The 15,658-nt window shown below is 41.0% G+C and overlaps 1 pseudogene; it reads left to right on the top strand.

Moving 5' to 3' along the window:
• Positions 1–765: 765 nt before the first annotated feature.
• Positions 766–15,658, top strand: part of LOC148840824 (uncharacterized) — an 89,452-nt pseudogene continuing 74,559 nt past the window's right edge.

The raw sequence follows: 15,658 nt of genomic DNA, 5'->3' as shown, positions 1-15,658 counted from the left end.
TCCTAGCTGCAGAATAATTTTGGTTTCGGTAGTCATTCTGATGTATGAGTTCGGAAAACCGTCTTTGAGAACACAGACGGAGAGATTAGAGTGGTCGTGGCCTCATAAGGTGAAATGAGAAACAATGGGCTTGGAGAGATCTTTAATCTTCACAGCCCTGACATGTTCTCTGAAGCGGTCTCCGAGTCTCCTTCCTGTTTCTCCAATGTAGATGGCTGGGTATTTACTGCAAGAGATACAGTAAATAAGGTTGCTGGAGGTACAAGATGCCATCTGGGTGATCTGGAATTGTCCTGAGGGGCCTTGAATGAGTGTGATGTTGGATGTGTACTTGCAGGTGATACAGCGAGCTCCACGGCCGAAACGTTGTGTTCTCTTTCTTCTTTTTTTCAGCATGGAATAAACCTATTACTTGTTCCTTTGTAGCCTACGCATGCTGACGCAGCTACCCACCTGAACTACTATAGCCGACACCTGCTGCAACCCACTATATCTTCCTCCAAATCTTTTTCTAGATCTCTTCAACATTCCTTCTCTTCGTCTCTGGGCCACTTTCCCGCTTCTCTCACTAAACCAGCATTCCGTCTCTTCACAGCTATCTGTTCCAAGACCAGGCTTTCTAACCACCTTCTATTCCTTTACAGATGTCGTCGACATAATATCATCCCTAAAGGATTTCGCCTTAAATTTAATACCTTTTCTTTTGACTCTGATACCACCCAGAGTAACACTCAGAGACTTCTAAAACAATTTTCTAGGAAACTAATGTTCTCTTACATTTTCTCCCTCAAAAAACAGATTATCCTTTCAGACAACAACATCAAAGAGGCTAAGGAATTTCTGCGGCTGACATCTCCACATCATCTTCCCTTTATAACTAACCTCATTAGATCTCTCAACTCTAAATTCTACCACTTTCTCACTACAGAGAAGGACAAAAAACTCAGTCATCTTCTACAGAAGAAAACCATCAACACCCCAAACACCTTCATCAATCCTAACCTTGTTGTCACTATACCTTCTGACCTTTCCCTTTCACAGGATGAGTGATCCCTTCTCAGCAAAGGCCTCAGTCTTGTACCAGTTCCCAGGAATCTGGACATCCCCCAGACCAATGTCGATCTTAACCGCTTTTACCACAGGATCCGTCTCAGAGCACATTTTGCTGACGATTCCTCTTCACAGGCAGCTGACAACAATCCAGTTATTGATGTCATTAACAACATTAATCCCAAACAGAGCTGACGGACTACCCCCTCTGGCCGTTTTCCACCAGTCGATTATTTCATTAACCAATGCACCAATCAAGCTCCCAGGGCACTCTCTATATCCAGTAAACACGGGTCCAACCTCACCCAAGGAGAAAATCAGGCGCTCCAGTCTCTCCGTAACAGAGATGATATCGTCATCAAACCAGCGGACAAAGGAGGCGCTGTTGTGGTGTGGCGTAAGGACCTATATATCCTTGAAGCCTCTAGACAACTAACTCACACTTCTGCCTTCCTCCCTCTACAACAGGACCCTACCACTTACTACCAAAAGGAAGTGGTATCCACCATTTCCCTTCTTATCAGCAATAATGAGCTCCCCCAGGAGGCGAACCGGCTCATCATTTAACATCCACAGGTATTTCAATTTTACGTCCTCCCCAAAATCCACAAACCGGACACCCCTGGACGCCCCATCGTATCAGCATGCAACTGTCAGACTACTTACATCTCAGCCTTTCTCGACAACCTCATGAGACCGCTGGTTGAAGGTCTTCCCTCATACATAAAGGACACCAACCACGCACTCCAACATTTTAATGATTTCCAATTTCAGGGCACCACATGCTACATTTTTACCATGGACATCACATCTCTTTACACCGTCATTCCCCATAATGACGGCCTTACAGCCCTCAAGCACATGCTGGACAATCACACAGTGCTTGATCCACCCACCCACAACCTGGTACACCTTGCAGAATTGGTCCTCACACTGAATGCATTCTCTTTCAATAACCTTTTTTACCAACAGGTGAGTGGAGTTGCCATGGGCACCAGAATGGGACCCAGCTATGCCAATATTTTAGTCAGCTGGGTAGAAGAACGCTTCTTCGCTTCCTACACTGGCTATGTCCCTGACCTCTACAAGCGATACATTGATGACTGCATCGGTGCCGCCACATGCTCCAACAACCAGCTTGAGTGCTTCCTGCATCATTTCACCAACTTCCACCCATCCCTCAAATATACGGTTAACATATCTTCCACCACTCTTCCGTTTCTAGACATCAACTTCTCCATCAACTACCCCCGACTCTCCACTTTGGTTTATTACAACCCACAGATTCACACAGCTTTCTCCTGTATAGCTCATTTCACCCCAAACACGCTAAAAACTCTCTCCCTTTTTCACAGTTCCTTCGGCTACGACGATTATGCAGCGACGACATCGACTTCCAGAACCAAGCACTCAAAATGTACTCCTTTTTCACCAACAGAGGATACCCCAGCAGTGTTATTGACAGGGCCCTTGCCCAAGCCAAAAACACCCCTCGGACCATCAACTCAATCAGGAACTCCCGCTGTAACAACCGCATTCCTTTGGTGCTTCCCTACCGCCCCAACACACTTCCTATCCCCAGGACTATTAATAACAACTTTTCCATCCTACAGGATGATCCCTCCATTGGGGCCCTCTTTTCTGACCGCCCCATCATCTCATATTGCCGATCACCTAATCTGTGCAACCTTCTTGTTCACAGCTCCCTTGAACGTCCTCAGCAACCATCCACACCAGGCACTTTCCCTTCCAACAGAGCTTGCTGTATCACCTGCAAGTACACATCTAACCCCACACTCATTCAAGGCCCCTCAGGACAATTCCGGATCACCCAGATGGCATCTTGTACCTCCAGCAACCTTATTTACTGTGTCTCTTGCCCAGCCATCTACATTGGAGAAACAGGAAGGAGACTCAGAGACCGCTTCAGAGAACATGTCAGGGCTGTGAAGATTAAAGATCTCTCCAAGCCCATTGTTTCTCATTTCACCTCTGACGGCCATGACCACTCTAATCTCTCCATCTGTGTTCTCAAAGACGGTTTTACATCAGAATGACTACCAAAACCAAAATTATCCTGCAGCTAGGATCACACCTTCCCCCTTCTCTTAACGACAGACTACTCTTCATCTAATTTTTCTCCATTCATTGGAAGTTTCATTTCACACCTCTCTACACCTATTCTGACTTCACACCTCTTGATTGGCCTCTCTTTCTGTCCCCTGCTCCCGCCTCTCACTCCTCCATTCTCCCAGCCTTTGTTCTACCGCTACATTACCTTTGCTTACTGCCTTGTCTTTCTCACATCTGAAGAAGGCTCCACGGCCAAAACATTGTGTTTTCTTTCTTCTTTTTTTCAGCATGGAATAAACCTATTACTTGTTCCTCATTCCCATTTAGGGCAAAGCAGTATATAGAGCCATATATGCAAGAAAAAAAATGTGAAGAGAACATTAAAATATCACTTTTCCTAAATTTCACTTCTGTCCTAAAACACAGCGATACCATCAAACATCCTCTATGTTTTCTAATAATACTAACCCTAACCCTAGCTAAGGGTTTGGGAAGTTAGGGTAGGTTTCAGATTTTCTTCAATGCAACCTAACACTTATTTAAGCAGAAAATATAATTCAGGGCATCAGAATATTAGTCTGAAAAGACGTAGGAGCCTTGCCACACCAAGCAAAATGTATCAACTGTGGTATAATTTCATTTTTTGACAAGAACTCTGTTATTGGAAATTTTGTGTCGAATCGTACTCTCCATGAGCATGGTATCAGTGTTAAATAGGTTAATACATTTTAGCTACAACTGTTAAAATGCCAGTGCATTCAATGCCAAATTCAACAGATTGAGACATTTAACTACTTTCTTTAAAACATTTGCTTTTGGGGGATTTAGACAACATCCTCATTAAGGCAATGCAGTATATAGAGCCATATATGCAAGAAAGAAAATGTGAAGAGAACATTAAAATATCACTTTTCCTAAATTTCACTTCTGAAATGCCATCAAACACCCTCTGTTTTCTAATAATACTAACTCTAACCCTAGCTAAGGGTTTGGGTAGGTTAGGGTTAGGGTTCAGAATTTCTTCAAATAATTAATGCAACCTTCCACTCATTTGAGAGGAAAATACAGCTCAGGCATCAAAATATTTTGATAGTTTGAAAACAGTAAGCAACCTTTCCAAACCAAAGAAAATGTATCAACTATGGTACATTTTTATTTTTGACAAGTCTTCTAAAATTGAAAATTTTGTTGAATGGTGTTCTCAAGGAGCATGATTTCAGGGTTAAATAGGTTAAGAGCCAGGAATACCCAATAACTTTTAGCTTTATCTGTTATTATACCTTCTTGCGAACACGATGTGCCTCTTTCAGATTTACATCCCCATTAAGAACATCTACAGATGCAGCCATTCAAAACAAGCGGGCGATACCGCATTATTTTGCGGTGTGCTTTACGCAGTCTACCGCGAGTTACCGTAAATTCTCCTATAGTACCGTAAGTACAATAATTGTATCCGGAATTTCCGCATGGTGGAGCTAATAAAGCTCAACCTCTCATGTTTGAGCTGTTGCCATCAAAGTCTTTAACGAAGATATTACTAATAGTATTAATAATGAATGACCTTGGACAAGCTGTAAACTCAAAGTATTGCCCTGGTCCACATTCTTTTTTTCATTCACCGTCTTTGTAAAAGTAACACCACAACATTTCGCAATCACGCATTTGTTTCCAATCATGCAAAGTACAGTAATTTTTTAGAATCTCCGATTCACCATGCCTTTCACATGCTCATAAAAGAGATTGATTTAGGAACATAAACATATTACTGTATGCAAACTGTACTGTATACAGTATCTATATGGATATTTAATGTCTTTACTGTGCCCGTTTAAGTATTGAATATTTTTATGGAATTTTACCACTGAAGGGAAATCTTATTAGCTGAGCATAAAAAGAATGTTTATTCTAGATGCCTTGACTTGGGCGTGAGGGACGGGGTGCTGCGCCGGGGGTGGCGGGTACCCTCCAGCGGCGAGGTCAGGCGGCAGTTTGTGGTGTTGCGGTCGCTCTGTGGGGCAGTTCTCCAAGCGGTGCACGGCCAGCCGGAGGCTGCCAAGCAGTGACCTTGCCGCTGGAGGGCGACTGCCACCCCCGGCGCAGCACCCCGTCCCTCACCTCCAAGGCCTCCCACAGTGCACAGAGTGCCTTACAGACCGGGTAGGGGCAAGCTTATCTCACCGTACTGGGAGTCAGCTCTGGCACGCTCGCCCCAACACCTGCGGCTCCGGCAGGCCCAGGCGACGCACGCCGCTGCCACCTCCGCTTCCCGCTCCGGTCATCCCACACACCCCGGACACCTCTTGCCCCGCCCACCGTGAAACTGATTCGTTCCCCCTGCCCCACCAACTCTTGCCGGCCCCAGTCAAGACAACCACCCACCTGCTGCAACCAGTCCAACCCCAGAATACAGTCCTCACGGACTGGGGCAAGGTACTGTAGAAGGGGTGTTTCACCCTCGCAGCCCCAAAGTGCACGGTGAGCGCCCTGGGGTTCCGGCTGCCTTCGTGCCCAGCAGGATACCAGGCCGCAGCAGGGTGATGGTCGAACTGGTGTCGACGAGGGCCTGGCAGGGTCTGCCCTCGATGAGGCAGGGAAGAAATAAGCCCTGGCTGTGGCCAACCCTTCCCACGGCAGCAGGTGGGATGAAGCACTCCTTCTGGCTTTCCGGAGTAGGGGTAGAGTCGCTCAAGGGTGGCCTTCCCCTCTTTAGGCCACCCCACTCCCATTTCCTGACGGCCTCCGGAGTCCCCGGGGCTCCAGTGCCCGGTACTCCCGTGCAATGTGTCCCCTCTCCCCACAGCGGTGGCAGATGACCAGCCGTCGTCGCTCCCCCAGCATCGCCGCGCTGGGCGTCTCCTCCTCCCCATCTGATTCCCTGTGCGCCCCTCCGTTGGTGCCCACCGGTCTCCTCGAATACGGAATCAGCCTGCTCAGCCAAACCCAGGGCCTGCTCCAAGAGGACCGGCGCGGCCAGCATCACATGGCACTGCACCTCGGTCGGCGCCAGGGCCCAGAGGAACGCCTGGAGTGCTATCTCCAGGTGGGCCTCCTACGGGAGAGTAGCGTAACCCTGGCGGGCTAAGTAGGCCACGTCTGAGGCTGTTACCTTCACTGTTACCTGGATACCTCTTTATTTAGAACTCACTCTTCCCCCTGCCTGTCTGGCTTCTTTTAATCCTTCTGTGCCCGGATTGCAGCGGGTAAGATATTTTTCCAAGAAAAAAAGAGAAATTAAAAAAAGAGAAATTTCACCAGAGCCCCTTCTCGTGTCTAATTTTTAGTTTAGAAGGATTCAAGCAGGATTTTGGATGAAAGGCAGCGACCTTAATCAAGCCCAAATCATAATTGAACCCATTCAGAGCCTACATTACATTTTAGCGTTTCATTCTGAGCAGAAGACCCTCACACCTGAAGAAGGCTTGCGTTTTCTCCTCTTTTAAGCATGTGTACAATGCTGTAATACAATTTAAAATAATTAAAAGTTTAAACAGTATCAACTAAACTCCATTAATATAAGTATCGAGTGGTATAAAATAAATACAGCTTTTTAGTATAGATTACACTTTTTTTTAAAATGTATTTAAAAAATAAAAATGATTACTAATCTAATCTTTCCACGTTTGATCCCAAAATCCCAAGAAAAATAAATCTAAACGGGGAGAAAGCTATGCTGAAAGTTTATTAAAATACTTAGAAGACATAGATAACAATTTATGTTGCATTTGTCTGATTGTGAATCAAAAAATACATTTAATTAACTGCTCTCAGGGACAGCTGACAATCCTCCATACACTCAAATGAAAAATTAGTAATGCCAATGTAAACGTCGTATTTACAATTTGTTGATAATAGAAATGTTAAGTTCTCTAAAGCTTTGTGAGGCAGCAAAAGGCAGCAAAAGATTCGAACACCCTATATTGTAATGAGCTGCTGAGCTGAAAATGGGTTATGTTCCTGCTGTCAGAGGGGGTGGAAAGTGCCCGCGGTCATTTAATTAGTATTACAACTCGCACTGATTCCCTTGCGAAGATATGGACATAAGAATATTCGTGCGTGGTCAAAAAATGGCATTAAGCACTTAAAATTAATATGGTTAATAAGAGTAAACTGTAACATGCTGTAACAAGATCATCTTTCTGTGGGGGGAAGGGAATCTGATCTGATCTGCAAACCTCCAACAGAGCTGTTCAACCGGTTTTTGTCGGGCACCTCAAGTGTCAGGTGTAAGTGATAAATATATTTAGCTGAAAAGCCGTACAACGCAAGACATTTCGTTACTCTAGGTTTCGTGAAAAAGCACATTGTGCTGCTGTAATACAGTTTAAAATAATTAAAAGTCTAAACAGTATCAGCTTATGTATGGGTTGTAATTTAAAAAAAGTCAAAAACCGCACTCAAAATGCAATTTAGCGCTTTCTGGCAAGAGGAGACCCCCAAATTAATAATGTAACATGCTATTGTTTGTGCATGAACATAGTTACTGTATACTGTTATTTCTTTAGATACGCGATTCCATGTTATTTTTTAATCCCTGGCGGGACCAGGAGTCCATAAGAATCGAGTAATAGGTTTCATTGCGCTTTGACAGATCATCTTTAAATCAATTGTTGATTTAAAGGTTGACAGTAAATGTTTATATTGTAACGCATACTGTACAGCCTCTATTTCTCTATAAAAATCTAAAAGAGATACGTGACTCCACATTATATATCCTATTAATCAAATTCTAAATGTATGCTTGTTGACTCCGGTATCGAGCGTATTCGCAGAAAAGCTTAAAACTACCACTTTTTATACACATGTTATTTCATGTTAGTTAAAGACTGCGATGCTTAAAATGTTTAGGGAGAAATGGAATACTGGTGTGTATTTTTTCTTTAAAGTACCGAGACCAGCCATATACAGTTTACATACTGTATGTTTATGTTCCAAAACTAATATTGTTTGTTATCCCAAGTTGTTTGAATCGCCACAATTCAAATAGAGAAAAAAGAGCTGACTGACAAGATTTAAGATGTGGCTGTCAATGTTGGATTAAAAAAACACGTTGCCCGACGTTAGTTGCATTGCTTGAAAAATAATTTTATTTCGAGAGACTGGATAAGTAATTCAAGTGTTTTTTTAACTTCCTGAAAAACAAGTAATAATTTAACAATATGTTCAAACGTTTTATGATATGTCGCTGTTGTGAATGTCTGTGGAGTGTATGTTATTTGCCTGTCTGTCCTGGCTGTGCTCTCTCTCTCAATTAAATTAAATTCAAGGTGCTTTAACTTTAACTTGCTTTAACTCTGCAAGTCTGAGTTCTGAGTTCTGAAGTCTGAGTTCTTGTGTCCGTCCTATCCGAACCCGAAAGTATTACAATATGTATCTTTATAGCAGGTGGTGTACAGCTTTTTAGTATAGATTACACTTTTCTAAAATGTATTTAAAAAATAAAAATGATTACAATCTAATCTTTCCACAGGCTTCTAAATCTAATCTTTCCAGAGCGGCTTCTAAACTGTGAAAACATGTGTCTGTCTTTCCGTAGGGGGAAGGGAATCTGATCTGCAAGGCCCTTTGGCTACAAAAGTAAAAAGAAGGCGCTCTCTCTCTCTTTTGATTATTACATCCAATTATCAAAAATGACACAATAAACATAATAACCATAATAACGACCAACCAACAAAAACAACCATATAAACATAATACCAACCAAAAACATAGATAACAGCCACAATACAAAATCAAATATATCAAACCATTAAAGCAAAACCGTCCTCCAATTATCAACAAATCTCAATATCTTGTACGAATTATTCGTAATACAAACCAGCAAACTCTCTCAAATTCCTCCAATTATCATAATCCCGCCCCTTATGCAAAACAAAACCCTCCTCCCATCCCAGTTTATCCTCTTTATCATAAACAAAATCCACCTCAATTTTCAACATAAAGCATTACACAAACTCAACACTCCATACTCAACAACGATAATTCACAGCCAGAACATGTAACTCCACATTCCCAAATAGACCTCATTTCCATAGCCCCGCCCCTTATGCAAAACCAACATCCCTCCCCTGTTCTCTCTCTCCGCTGGCGTTTGTAATCGTTTTTATTTTTAAATAAATTTTAGCAAAGTCATGTATTTTAAAAATCTTAAGATTTCTATATTTACGTCTTTATTTCGTAGTTTCATTAGTGACAAAGGCTAAACTTTCTTGGAAAAATGTCTTTTATGTAAACCATGTTTGCTATTAATTCATTTAGGGCTAGAATATGTTCATTGTCTTCCAATGAAAGAAGGGTTCCTTTCGCCGTAGTCAGGTTGACATTAGAAGCTTGCCACGCCTGGAATGTTACACCAAGGCATTAGCATGTTAAAGTGATTTCATTGAGGAGCCTAGCTTTCTTAACTAGTAAGTACTGTACTTACTGGGTGGTTTTGGAGGGGGGGAGGTGTCTTTCGCTGGAAATCTCGCCCCCTTCTACTTTGAAAATACCTTTGAAACCGGTTTAATTCGTCACAGCCAGCACTTCCTCAGAGAGGGGGGTTGTACTTGCAGTGTATCGGTATACAGTAGATGGGAAAGCCAGAGCCAACCGCTACGCCACCCACGTGTTATGCTCTTCGTTAATGTCTAAGCCGGAACACATCATTATATCTCATTTTGTATTTCTATAAAAAAAAATAGTTTGTCCAGCCTAACACTATTGTTGTTATTGTTTTTATCCTGTAAAGCGCTTTGAGGAGCCACCTTTAAAGGCGCCATATACAATAAAGTTCATTATTATTACTATTGTTAATTTGCTGGACAGAGATGTGAACATTATTACGCAGAAGACAAAGATAGCGATTTACGTTGCATTGTGCATTGTGCTGCTGTAATACAGTTTTAAATAAATAAAAGTCTAAACAGTATCAGCTTTATTTATTGGTTTTAATAAAGGCGATTTAAACGCAATTTAAATCAATATAAATGTTTATATTGTAACGCCTAGGTGACTATTCATTGTTATTAAAATGACTTAAATTCGATCATGTTGTGATATTTAGAAATATAAATTTGTTTGGTGCGAGTGAAGTTTTATTTAATCTCTGAGCCAGGGAAACGTTTTATTTTTTCAAAGAAATGTTTGTTAAAAAAAAAAGTCATGGCTTCAGCCGGATTCGAACACGCAACGTGTGATGTAGGAATCAGGAACCTAACCCACAGCGCCACTGGCAAAGTCACATGAGGAGTGTTGAAAAAGCCCTACAAAACATTATCAACAGACATCATACAGCGTGTACAATTCTTGTGTTGCGGTACATGAGTATAGTTATATCGTTATTAATTTCTTTAGATACGCGATTCCATATTATATTCCCTTTTAATCAAATTCTAAAAGTATGCTTGTTGACTTGGGTATCACGTTAGTTAAAGACTTCGATGCTTAAAATGTTTAGGGAGAAATGGAATACTGGTCTGTATGTTTTCTTTAAAGTACCGAGACCAGCCATATACTGTATGTTTATGTTCCAAAATTAATATCGTTTATGGCCTTCACACGCGTTACAGTATGCTCCTATTCTTTTTATGCTCAGCTACTAAGATTTCCCTTCAGTGGTAAAATTCCATATAAATATTCAATACTTAAACGGGCACAGTAAAGACATTTAAATCTTTCTACGACTGACCAACAGACCACGAGTGCCCCTGTCGGTCAACCAATCACGTACTGCGGTATTTTGTATTGTGACGCGCGAGGCCGTAACCAATTACCTCCGGTACGTGTCTGTGCCGCGCACTTTGAATGGCTGCATCTGTATATTTTGTCTTGATACAAATATTAACGAGAAACTTAACTTTATACTTGGATTAAGAAAAATATTTCACACATAATGCACTGTAGTGGCTTTGTTTGAAACCATACAGTATCATACTGTATATATGGTATATTTACACAGTACAGGAACACTGCCCTTCATTGCCATGTGCGCTGCTGTTTCGATTTATCTGTGGATCTGACTTCATGGGTGGCGTGTGCGTTACAGTAGGAGTCGAGACCCGATGGAGGGGGGGTATTTTGATTATACCATGAACGAATCCCTGAGGCTTATCGTCCAAGTTTCCGAATTATTAAAAATAAACCTTTGATGAGTTTGCACGAGAGAAAAGGGTACCTTTTAGAAGTCCTGTACTGCGCAAATAAGGTGAATTTGACAAACAACTAATGTTGCTCAAAGAAATTAAAAATCTGACTGTACTGTAGCTTTCATTTAATTGAGCATTAAGTCACCTTGCTCTCACAAACAGCTGTTAGAGTTAGTATTAACACATTGCACCCTTTTAAATGGATTTTTATCACCTTTGTCTGTCTGGGGCATGGGGATGTATCCCTTCTCAGTGTTTTACAGAGTACAGGAGTTAAAACACGGCAATAATTCTGTCAACCTCAACCACCGATATAATTTAACCTGCCTAACAGCTGGCTAGTCGTTAGGGTGGACCATCCTGGCTCGGCTAGCAGTTTCATATTTCTTACACACGCAAACACACCGACATTTTACTCCGCAACCAGCGATCCAGTAAGAAATCAGTCATACACGTGAGTGTTACTTTCTGTTTGTTTGTTTACTTGTACTCATCTGTTGTTTAAAGAGCACTCTTGTCTATCTTTTCCCTTGCTGTTATGCTGTACGTCTGGGGCGTCTGACTTCCGAGTACGGTCTCTTGGGAGGTCCAAACCCGTCCTCTCCTCTCAGGCTGGCTTTGTAGTGCTTGCGCTGAACAGAGCATGCGCACATTTCCGCAATGGGAAGCACCATTGCAGTGAATATAATTCAAAGAAATAATTATTACAAAGGAAATGTGTATTTTGTAACCTTATTGGTACAACACAATGTCATAAGCAAAAACGAATTGTTATGGGACAAGTGTTCATTTTTTTTGTAAAGTTATAAAGTGAATAATTTTAAGAGACGGTGGTATGTTCCAAGGGGGGCGGGGCTAACCTTATTTAGGCAGCTCTTAGGAGAGGGGAGAGTTAATAGAGAGGATCTGAGTGTGGTGGGTTTCCTGTTTATTAGAACTCTTTAAGCATAGAGTCAAATTATCGAATACTCTCCCTCACATTCAGTCATCCAATTTGAGTGATGTATTGATGACTCACTAAAAGAATTCTTGCTTGCCACGTGGGAGACCTGGTTTTGATTCCTGGCCAATGACAAATATAGTATACAATTTTAACAAATTGCCCTTTCAGGGAATTACTTACCTCTCTCTGATGATAAAATAAATATATTAAACAAAAAATTTAAATATCACAGTATGTTTAACATTCAGTTATTATTCATAATACATTTAGTTATCACTAAATTCTAAAAGAATGGAATCATTATTTGAATCAAAATTGTAATTGATGTAAATAATTGAATATGATTACCTGAATTTCATTTAATTTAGCACAATATCTGATTCACAGTCTTTTGTAACAAATAAAACATAGCAGTTGTGTGGATAAAAAGCATGTTTATGTCATAACAATAAAAAGCAGGGCACTGTCTTTCTCCACCAGTTTGTACTTTTCAGATGCAAATGAACCCTGGGCTAGTTTCCTGGGCCCATTCTTGGAGGGGGCAGGGCAGAATAATTTAAAGGCAGATTAGCATGTCGGTGTGAAACACTACAGAATATTTTTTGAAATTGAAGAAAAAACATCCCTGTCACTAGTTGCTTCCAAATGTCAAACAAGATGCAGGCTGGAATCCAAGTGCAGGTCTTTGTACATCTCCGGAAGATTCAGGAGAACAAAAGAAGTAGTGAATGACATGGCTAGTGATGACTAATGAGCATGCAGGCAGGCTGTCAATGAGAGAGAAACAAGCATTTGAGGGACTGTAAGAGGAGTTTCAGGAGTGAGGATGTTGCATATCCATCTTCTCGTACGGCCCCTTTAAGAAGGCGTAGACCTTTCCAAAATACCTGACCACTCAACTGTCTCGTTCAATCCTCGCATTCTCTGCCTTTCTCTTTTTTAGGATGCTTTAGTCATTCTCCCGTTGCTCAGTATTTTTGGAACTTCTGTCCAAGTACTCGGCACTTTTTCCTTTGTCTCATTTCTTCTGGCTTTCGGATTGCTCTTCACCCCTGACCTTGATTCTTGGATCTCGCTTTTCAGCTTGTTGTTTTAGTTTATGCTTTAACTGGTATTCGGACTCTTCGACTTTCTGGATCCCTGGTTTACGACTTTGTATTGTGCTTTGGTACTTATAGCTGGTGTTTTTCCTTCGGTTTTGAACTTTTTGGACTGGATTCTGGTTTACGGCTTTAGAACACTACTCTTTCACTACTCTGCACAGGATCCCTCACGATCTACCTGACTACCCTAACAGAGGAGTGGGTCAAGCTGGTGAAGGGCTGTCAGAGAAGAAAAATTGTAAAGCCAGTTTTCACTAGATATACGTGGTAGTAACTAATTCTTGTGAGCGGGGAAAGAGAGCGGTACTAGTGGCTGTACAGAGCTCAATGTCAGAGTGTCGGTCTAGCAGAGAATTAAACCTTAACAAGGCAGATCAATCAGGAGATTGGCTGTCTGATTGAAAGATTGATGGAGGAATGGACAGATGGCCTGAGCATGTTCTCAGGGGGCAGATGAATGGGCAGTAGTAGAAATGTCCTGGGTTCCAAGGGCAACATCAAACTACTCCCAGCCGGAGTACAACAGCACCGCAATCAATTAGCCAATAATCATCATTTTGAGATGCTGGTTAAATCTTTTTTAAGTAAATGCAAATGTTTCCTAATGAAGCTAGCAAATGTGTGAACACAGTCAGAAAAAAAAAACAAGTCTTACCAGTCACATAACCAGCAAACCGATCTACAGATTGATCAAAGAAAGTAATGGAATTTAAAAATGCTCTTAAACAGAAATCACAATTGAGATTTGTACATGTATATACCCCCTTGGGGGTGAATAAAGTATTTGAATTAAATTTTCTTAAAATACTATTTTTTTTAAAGCAGCTATGTATAATGTTACAAATGGGGGGTTATGAAAATAAAGAAAATAGGGACTTGACCGAGTGGGAAAAACAAATACTTCAAATAATCATAACTACCAACTTGTAAAGAATTTGCCAAGAAACTACCCAAGAGTAAATTCTTTGTTCTCTGGCACACCTTTGGTAAAAAGAGTAAAAATTCATGCCCATGAAACTTTTCCCATTGGCCTTTACAATCATGGCCTCCTAATAATCCCCATGTATGAACTGGCTTCATTACTCTGCTCTCCTCCCCACTGATAGCTGATGTGTGGTGAGTGTTCTGGTGCACTATGGCTGCCATCGCATCATCCAGGTGGGGCTGCACATTGTTGATGGTGAAGTGAAGTCTCCATTACCTGTAAAGCGCTTTAGATAGAGGGTCCAGAAAAGCGCTATAAAAATGTAAGGAATTATTATTATTAATAAACAAATATTTATCCACATTGACACATTATACTCCACTCAACATAATCATACTGCAAATAAGGAATCCCAGAGGCCCAACATACTAGCCATCCAGAAAATCCCAGACTGTTACCAAGTATTCAAACTTGATAAAATGCCTACAAAGGTGGAAAATAAGAGATACAGTAAGCTTCCTTTGAAACTAAATAGTATACTACCTCTGGTTAAATATCTGTCTCTGCACAAACACGGATGCCACAAAATATATGGGAACCAATCTCCCTATTCTAACATGCACCCATTGAACAGGAGAGACTTTTTTTAAACCAAAAAATTCTTTATCAGACTTCCCTAAAAATGAACAAAATAGCAAACTCTCTAAAAAGAGAGTTAAAGAGAGCCTAAAAAAGGCCACAATATTTAGCTTCAATCTAGTCTTCCCAGGTGAACTAAACCAAGGAACGTCTCTCAGTTGACTCCCCATTTTATGCTCTGCTCCTGGATTGTTCATTGATACTTAATCATTTACCCATAACCTAATTAAGGTAAACTTAACAAGTGTTTTGATCACTGACTCTGGACCCTTACACCTCAGCAGACATTCCCTCTGATTTAAAGCTGGAAATATTTACATTACTTTACCATGTGTTACACATTTTATCTAGATCCTTAGAGACACTTCCACAATCAACTATAGCTGCAACAATAATCATAATATTTACAATAAATTCTAATATACATTATATTTTTTTCTGTAGCTGCCTTTTTTTCCTTTTTTGTAGTTTATATACTGCAAATATAGTTTTTATAATAACATGCATTCACAAAGATGTTGAAGGTCTTTCTCGCTGAACAACTGTTTCCACTTTACCTGCCTCTATAAAATGGGGCCCCTTTTCTCGTCTCTCTTTTTTATGTCACCCCCAAGCTGCACAGCATTGAGCTCTATTCCTTCTTCCTACACATCTTTCCTAAAGTCAGTGAAATTCAATTACTGTCTCCTGCCTGTCTTCTTAAACCGCTGACTCCGCAATGAAACACTAGGAGGAATTGCTATAGCATGTTCTTCTAAGTTTAATATCTCCCCAACACAAATGGTGGTGCAACAGTTTGCAA

Source organism: Atractosteus spatula, chromosome 1 (assembly GCF_055471065.1).
Source record: "Atractosteus spatula isolate fAtrSpa1 chromosome 1, fAtrSpa1.hap1, whole genome shotgun sequence".
In the NCBI taxonomy this organism is placed as follows: domain Eukaryota; kingdom Metazoa; phylum Chordata; class Actinopteri; order Semionotiformes; family Lepisosteidae; genus Atractosteus; species Atractosteus spatula.
Note: the sequence above shows the minus strand (reverse complement) of the source record. Positions and strands in the feature narration are given on the sequence as shown.